Source organism: Otolemur garnettii, unplaced genomic scaffold (assembly GCF_000181295.1).
Source record: "Otolemur garnettii isolate 467f Iridium unplaced genomic scaffold, OtoGar3 scaffold00007, whole genome shotgun sequence".
Taxonomy (NCBI): Eukaryota; Metazoa; Chordata; class Mammalia; order Primates; family Galagidae; genus Otolemur; species Otolemur garnettii.
Window position 1 is genome coordinate 17,179,088 of NW_003852402.1, and position 8,055 is coordinate 17,187,142.

General features: G+C 40.3%; 1 protein-coding gene across 4 annotated transcripts in view; it reads right to left on the reverse strand.

Annotated features, from left to right (window-relative positions):
• TXNRD1 (thioredoxin reductase 1) overlaps positions 1-8,055 on the reverse strand; it is a 62,694-nt gene that overhangs the window by 50,095 nt on the left and 4,544 nt on the right. The window lies entirely within an intron of this gene.

Below are 8,055 nucleotides of genomic sequence, written 5' to 3' on the forward strand. Positions count from 1 at the left end.
CCCGCCCCGCCCCGCCGACCCGCCGCTCGGCGCGTTAGAGCTCTGAGCCCGGCGATAATACTCCCAGGCTAATCGAGGGACAGGTATTCTTTTTCGCGTTTACTGTCATCTAACTTCTAAAGAAATACATTTGAGCAACCGTGTGACAAGTTTGGGGGAGACTAAAGGTCTTACGCTTTAAAACGTTCGCCGCCATATACTGTAGTTCAGTTGACCTACATGTTTCGTTCTTACTATGATTAAAAGGTGTTTTATTCGGTGTTTTGTTTAGAACTGAACTATGTACTGCCGGTAAGCATGAGTACCATGAAATGTAGAACTTCCACCACAAAAAGGCAAGGTTCTTTTTGCAAGGTTTCTTTGTTTGAAACTCATTTTACAAATGTAAATCGAGTTACTTTTCCAGCTCCACAAAAGTCAGCTGCGGGCCTAAGGGTAGCGGGAAGCCGTGAGAATCCTTACTAATGCATGACACAAGTGGGTGCTCAGATCGCGCACCATTCAAGTGAACTTTGGTTCCCCACCAGGTAGTAGAGAGTAAGAACAGAGTGGGTAGGAAATTCCACAAAAGAGCTGTTTGTCAGGAAGCTTGCCAAAGATTAAAGGCCACCCACTCTGGGTTGGTAGTAAATCTGAACCCAAAATATGGGCAAAGCTGTTAAGATTTTAGACCTAAACTGTTAAAAGGATATAAAGGAGTTTCATCTATTATCTGGGTGACTCAAGTCTGTGTTGGAAAATTCACCCATTGGCTCTCTGGAGGTTACTGGAAATTCACCTGCAGTTGAAGAAATTCTGTTTTATCAGCCACCCAAGTAGCAAATAGCAAAGAATATCCAGCAGTTGGAAAGAATACGTCTTGTTTTTAAAAAGAACATGCACACAAACCAACCTACAAGATCAATAGCTTTTTAGTCTGCAACAATTGTGCCTCAGAAAAGTAAGAGGGACCCAAAACAGCACCTATTACTCATGGGTTTCAAAGCAACAGTAAGTAAATGAGTTAGTCTTACCTTCTAAAGCATCTAGACCAGTTCATCTTTCTTTGGCATGAGCAGAAAGTTTCTTGCAAATGCATGAACAGCAAAACCTAGCAGTATTAGGTTACTACAAAATCCTTTGTTCACAATTATGTTTTTAACTATGGGTAATTCAGGAAGAAATGTGCATTTTTCAAAAGAACCATGTACTAGGGTTACTTGTACACATACGTTATCCTGTCCTGTTAGCTTCTCAAAAATAAGAATTTGTTTTAAATCTTCCAACCATAGCTGTTTTTACATGGATGCACTAAGTGCACAATGAATATATAAATTAATGTAGCTTAAAAACTTTGTTCCAGCACCTCATGCAAATTATTTGGCAGCAGACATCATTGCTTAAGTAATAGATTCTACACAATGAAAGTAAATTGATAGCTTTTCAGAAAAAGTCTTGCCCATTCTCTGAAATAAGTTTTAGGAAAAAGTAATTTGAGACCCAGCATCCTTAAAGGATCGTACCTTTCCCAAATCTGGCCAATTACAAACTTTTTCAATTTGTTTTAAATCTCAGGTGAAAATACAGTTAAAGATTCCAATACCTAAATCCAAAAAGTCTGTTTTATAGTGAACTATACATGTATTCTTGGGAGCTTCTAATAGCCAATTTAAATTCAGTAAGAGCAATTTATTAAAAAACTCCAAATGACTAAGCCAACCCCCTTCCCTAAAGGTATGCCTATGGCTCAGAGGGCAAACGGGCGACACCAATTTGCTCCATACACAGACTTTCATCTGAGAATTTCAAAATGTTTTTAAAAACTATATTAATTCTCCCAACCTACTTATAAAGTGTTACTAATACTATTTACAGGGATTTCTCAGGCGATAACAGCCCACACAACTTGCTCAGGGCAACAGAGCACGTGAAGGCAAGCATCATATTATTAAGTTGTGATTTCCAGTGCTGAATTTATTCTACGTGAGATCCCTAAGAACTTTAGTTAACATGTAACTTAAATAATCCTCAGAAAGGCAGACTTGCATTGTATTTTGCCCTTAAAAATCTGTCTTCAGAATATAAGGTTTTTAGACACTGCTACAAACAAAAACAACCAAGTCTAATAATTTTCTCCTAATCATTTTTTGGTTTAACAGCCATTTTCTAACCTAAGGTTCAAATGCTACCAGTAATTACTTAAATGCAGCTTTAAAAGAAGAAACCACTACATAATTTCAAGGTATACTAGTAAATTTCTGCATAACTAGGAACAGAAAGCAAAAGTACACTGGTACTTCAAAGACATCACAAAGGTTAACTTCTTCCCACAGTAAGTCCTGGTAACCATGAAACATAAATTGGTCTCAGAGATGATTTAGCTCCTTTTCCCCTTTTCTTTCCTCTTTCTTCGCTCAAGAGTTGCCATCCTGGGCTCAATATAAACCTCCATTTCCTTTCTTCTTTTCACCTATATTCTCTTTTCAGTCTCTTTTCTAGATTAATTCTAAGCATTCGTAAACTCTTTCCACAATCTCTCCTGTCCAGAACAGGAGCAATGAGGAAGCTTACAGGTCTCTTGAAGGCCAAACAAGAACTCACACAGGACCCACTATTTTTTTCCAATGGGGTTTTTACTGCAAGACTAATTAATCTCTGACAAAAGCAGGGAACAGCCAGGTTCCAGTGAGATAGATATCTGTGCTTCTCTTGCTATCAGCTACCTCCTCCTGAACTTTCCTGTTCCTTCTTTCATCACAGCTTTTCTCCCCTCATGCTATCAGCGTAGCTGTTTATTAGTGAGTTGTGAAAAAATGTTGTAAAAGTCCTAGTCTGGCTTGTCAGAGTAGCAAGATAGGAGATAATAGTTCCTCTTTCATCTTAATTTTCTTTAAGCTATGTTCATGTGTACATATATTTTTTTTTAGTATTTTTAGTATTAAAGCTAAACTTTGCTATAAGCAAGACAGATAACTATTTCTTATGTGAGTTTCTGAAAAGACCATGGACTGTAAGAGGAGACAAATCTGGTTCCAATCTTAATCTGTTAGCTATTAATATTATCTTGGGAAGTTTGCTTAACATCTCAGCCTCCAGCATACTCATTTATAAGATGTGAATACTACCACACTGAGCACTTACTGAGCCCTTGAACAACACAGGTTTGGACTGCACAGGTCCATTTGTTTATTTATTTATTTATTTGCAGTTTTTGGCCGGGGCCGGTTTTGAACCTGCCACCCACCAGTATATGGAGCTGGTGCCCTACTCCTTTGAGCCACAGGCACCGCCCCACAGGTCCATTTATTATACCAAATCAGGAGCAGAAATACAGTATTTGCCGAATTTGAAACCCTAGAATACAGAGGGCAGACTTTTCACATATGTGGATTTTGTAGGGATGATTTCCGGACTTGAGTATGCATCGATGAGTATATGCAGGGGACCTGGAACCAATCCCCGGAGTAGACCGAGAGACAACTTTACTTATATCATACAATTAGTACTATATTGAATGAGAATTATGTAATAGATCTGATAGTGTTTTCAACTACTGAATAAGTACTTAGTAAATCATAAACTATCCCGGCTCGGCGCCTGTGGCTCAAGCAGCTAAGGCGCCAGCCACATACACCTAAGGTGGCGGGTTCAAATCCCCAGTGCCAGCCCGCCAAACAACAATGATGGCTGCAACCAAAAAATGGCCAGGCACTGTGGCGGGCGCCTGTAGTCCCAGCTACTTGGGAGGCTGAGGCAGGAGACTCACTTGAGCCCAGGAGTTGGAGGTTGCTGTGAGCGGGATGCCATGGCACTCTACCCAGGGGGATAGCTTGAGGCTCCGTCTCAAAAAAAAAAAAAAATCATAAACTATCCCAAAGATAACAAATGTAAAAAAATCATACACAAACCCCTAGTTTCACTTCTGGATGTTGCTTTAGGAACAGAACAATATTTTTAAAGGTTAAATCAGTAAGAAGGAATACAGGTTAACACAATAACTAAGAAAATGACATGAAGGTTATGTTGATCAGATGATAAAAATATTTCAAATTGTATGTGAAAACACACTGTACTCCATAATTGCATTAATGTACACAGCTATGATTTAATAAAAAAAAAAAGGAATACAGGAATAATATTCTATAATAAGTACCAGTAAAAATAAATTTGCCATAAACAAAAGGTTTCAACTAATGAAAGTGTGTATAGTCCACTCTGAAGGGTAAACCTCTCTACCAGATAGTATCAAGAGATGGATATGCAAAATGATTTAAGTGCATTTTTCTCATGATTGGTTCCTGGGACTTCACACCAAATTCTTTAAAAAGTCCAGAATCCAAGCAGCCCTGTGGCTCAGTGAGTAAGGCACTGGACTCCATATACCGAGGGTGGTAGGTTCGAACGTGGCCCACACCAAACTGCAACAAAAAAAATAGCCAGGTGTTCTGCCAGGCGCCTGTAGTCCCAGCTACTCGGTAGGCTGAGGCAACAGAATCTCCTAAGCCCAAGAGCTGGAGGTTGCTGTGAGCTATGATGTCACAGCGCTCTACAGAGGGTGAAAAAGTGAGAGTCTGTCTCAAAAAAAAAAAAAAAAAAAAAAACCAGGTAAAAATTCCAGAATCCAAAAGAGGTTATGAATAACTGCTGTATTCAAATAAGATGGCATTATTATAGTGGAGTAAAAGATAAAATGAAAGTCAAATCTCACTATGTAATTTGAACCCACACACTGAAATACGTTAGAGCATATAAAACCTCCACCCTTGCTCTGTGGTCAAGTCAGACATTTAATGACACTTAGAAACCCCAGTGCTGGCTGACTTGCCAAGCCTCAAGAACATAAACAAAGGTGTGAGGTGAAGAGACTAGAATCTTCAGGTTACAGGAGCCTCAATATCAACTGAAGTCTGCAATGATCAGGAGCATCACTGTGCCAGACTGGTAGAGTAGGAAAGCACTAGGTATGAGCTATTAATGTAGGTAGTGTTAAAGGAACTCAGCTCTGGAGGCCTGGGTTCAAATCAAAAACAACTGCTTTATTAGTTTCCACTGTAACATCAGGCTATTGGATGTCTCACTCTGCCATACAGAGTAGTCGTGACCATTTTCAAAAAATCATACATTAGAAACATTTATTGACAAATCTATTTTTAAATATGTACACTGCCCTATAAACTTCTGGTGGGAACTACAAAGACAGTGCCTCGCCCAATGTCAACAACACAGGTTCTCAGTAAAAAATAGTAGCTAAAATGGACATGGATGTGATTTTCTTCCCAACCTGGACATACTTGCATAAAATGCTGAAAGCAATGTTGCTGTCATACAGCTTTTTGAGACAGAGTCTTACTATGTTGCCCTAGGTGGAGTGCCCTGGCTTCACAGCTCACAGCAACCTTAAACTCTTGGGCTTAAATGATTCTCTTGCCTCAGCCTCCCAAGTAGCTGGGACTACAGGCACCTGCCACAACACCTGGCTATTTTTTGTTGCAATTGTCGTTTAGACGGCCCTGGCTGGTTCAAAACTGCCAGCCTGGGTATATGTGGCCTGCGCCCTACCCACTGAACTATGGGCACCGCCCTATCATACAGCTTTTTAAAATTCTGAACTGCTTTACAATATTCTGTCTAGAATCATTTCTGAACAACTTTGAGCTTAGTCTCTTGAGAGTTGGTCTATCTTCAATAAATCAGACACCTTATAGCCAAAACCTTCACTTAAGTGAATCTCTTCTGACCCTACTATCATCATCCATTCAGTCAACAAATATTTACAAAATACATATTAGATATTAAAAAGCACATGAAGATACAAAAACGTATCATTCTTCTCCTAAAGGAAACTACAATTTAGCAAGTGAAGAGGAATGCAGTTCCATGCCACAAGCATCTAATGAATGAAGGCCTACTATATGCCAGCACTATGCTAGGAATACCGAGATCTGCATGGGTTTGACCTTGAATCATGAGCATGCAGTTGCATCAAGGAGACAGGCATGCATGTCAATAGCAATAACACAAAGCAAAGTGCCACAAGTATGAGTACACCACAGTGAGCTTTGCAGACAAGCAGGCCTGGGTCCCAGTCCTGGCTCTGCTACTTAACTAGCTGTGTAGCTTTCCATTTTCTCTTCTTTAAAACTGGATAATACCATCTCTATCACAGGACTTCCATCACAGGACAGTAGTGAGGATTTACTATTACAACTAAGTATACTCATAATAGGCATTGGATACATGGTAGTTATTCATGGGCATAGTTCACATAGGCTATCTGCTGAGCGTTAACACATTCTTGAAACCACAGGCACAAAGTATAAGACAGCCTGGCCAGGCACAGTGGCTCATGCCTGTAATTCTAGCAATGTGGGAAGCTAAGGAGTTCAAGACCAGCCTGACCAAGAGCAAGACTCCATCTCCAATAAAAATAGAAAAATTAGCTGGGCATCATGCCAGGTGCCTGTAATCCCAGCTACTTGGGAGGCTGAGGCAGGAGAATCCTCTGAACCCAGGAGTTTGAGGTTGCTTTGAGCTAGGCAGCACTGTAGCCTGGGGTAACAGAGTGAGACTAAGTCTCAAAAGAAACAAACAAAAGATTAGCTCTCCAACCTCAATTTGTAAGCCAAAACATTATCAGTGGCAGGATTCCTCCTTTCCCAAAGATAAGGATTTGTGGGAATACCTGGGAGGACAGAGGAAAGGAATGGCCAAATCTGGCATTGTATTCTGAACAGGTAGGTAGCTGGGAAAGTGGGTTTTGGCACAAAGACAGGAATTGAAAGAACAGGACAGAGGAGAAAAATTTTAAGGACTATAGCTCCAACTGTATTCCCAGTCCAGTGAGTGAGATAACCAGAAAAGCAGGTTAGGGCAGACCCCTGAGGGCACTGAATACCCAGCTACAAAGGGTGTACTTTATCCTGGATGCAGATCTGGGGGCAGTGAAACAACAATCATGAAGATGACTATGGCAGCAGAGGAGCTAGAAGAGGGTGATCAGAAGTGGGAGGCCAGTTAGAGATTGAGATGGTTTAGGCAAGAGAAATCGAGTACCCTAGACCAGACAAGAGGAAATGGAGGCAGCAGGCTGATGCCTAAACAGTCAGGCCCTGGTGAGTAAATAGGAGAGGTGAGAGAAAATCTGCAGCCTGGACCACCAGAATAGTGATACTACTGTAAAAGAACAGAGATACACACCAAAAAAAGTTTGTGTTGTTACTTGGTAGAAAGTGAGAGGGGGCAATGGGTGTTAACATGAATTTATAAACAGTAAAATTCTACTATAATCACCAGATGAATTTATTTGCAATCCTAATAATCTATGTCTCTTTTAAAGAAAACCTGTTCACTTCCCTAATCTCCAAAGCAATCCTCCAACCCTCCTCAGGCTGAACGTAGTACATTACTAATCCTCCCAAGAAGGGGATTATTTCTGAGGAAAGAAAAGAAATGGAGTTTTCTGTCAAGTTTTGGTAGAGTAGGTAAGAAAGAAAGTTGGAGAGTTATCCAATTACTCGTTTCCTGATGTCAATTCAGTAATGAGTCTGGTTTCTGGTAACTTTAGAAGTTAGGCTTGAAAGGAGACCTGCATTTGTTTCCCTGTCTTCCCCAAAAGGCTTCTGGAATACAGGGCCACCAAGCCTTAGTACAACCCGATCACACGTGAGCTCTTACTGAAACTGTCCCCATAATTCACCTGGATGTAAATCATACATTGTTTTGCATCTATCATCTCTCCTATTATTGCCTTGAAGAAATTATTGAAGCCCTGAGTTGCCGGTTATTTAGTTTTACTGAACTCTTAAATATTTCTAACAGTGTTCCCTAAGTATTTTTTCATTCACTTTGCTTTCCCTCTCACTACCAATACAAGTCATTTCAAAACTCTGGAATCCTAGAGACACTGACTTATTGTATGCAAGACAGGTTCTCTGTAAGAATACTGGAATCTTGCCTTAGAAACTAAGATGCTTACAAAGCCAGATGTCTTTAAGCAGTAGAAACTCTACTCATAGTTCTTAGAATTTAGTGGCTTCGGCTGGGCACCTATAGCTCAACCGGCTAAGGCGCCAGCCA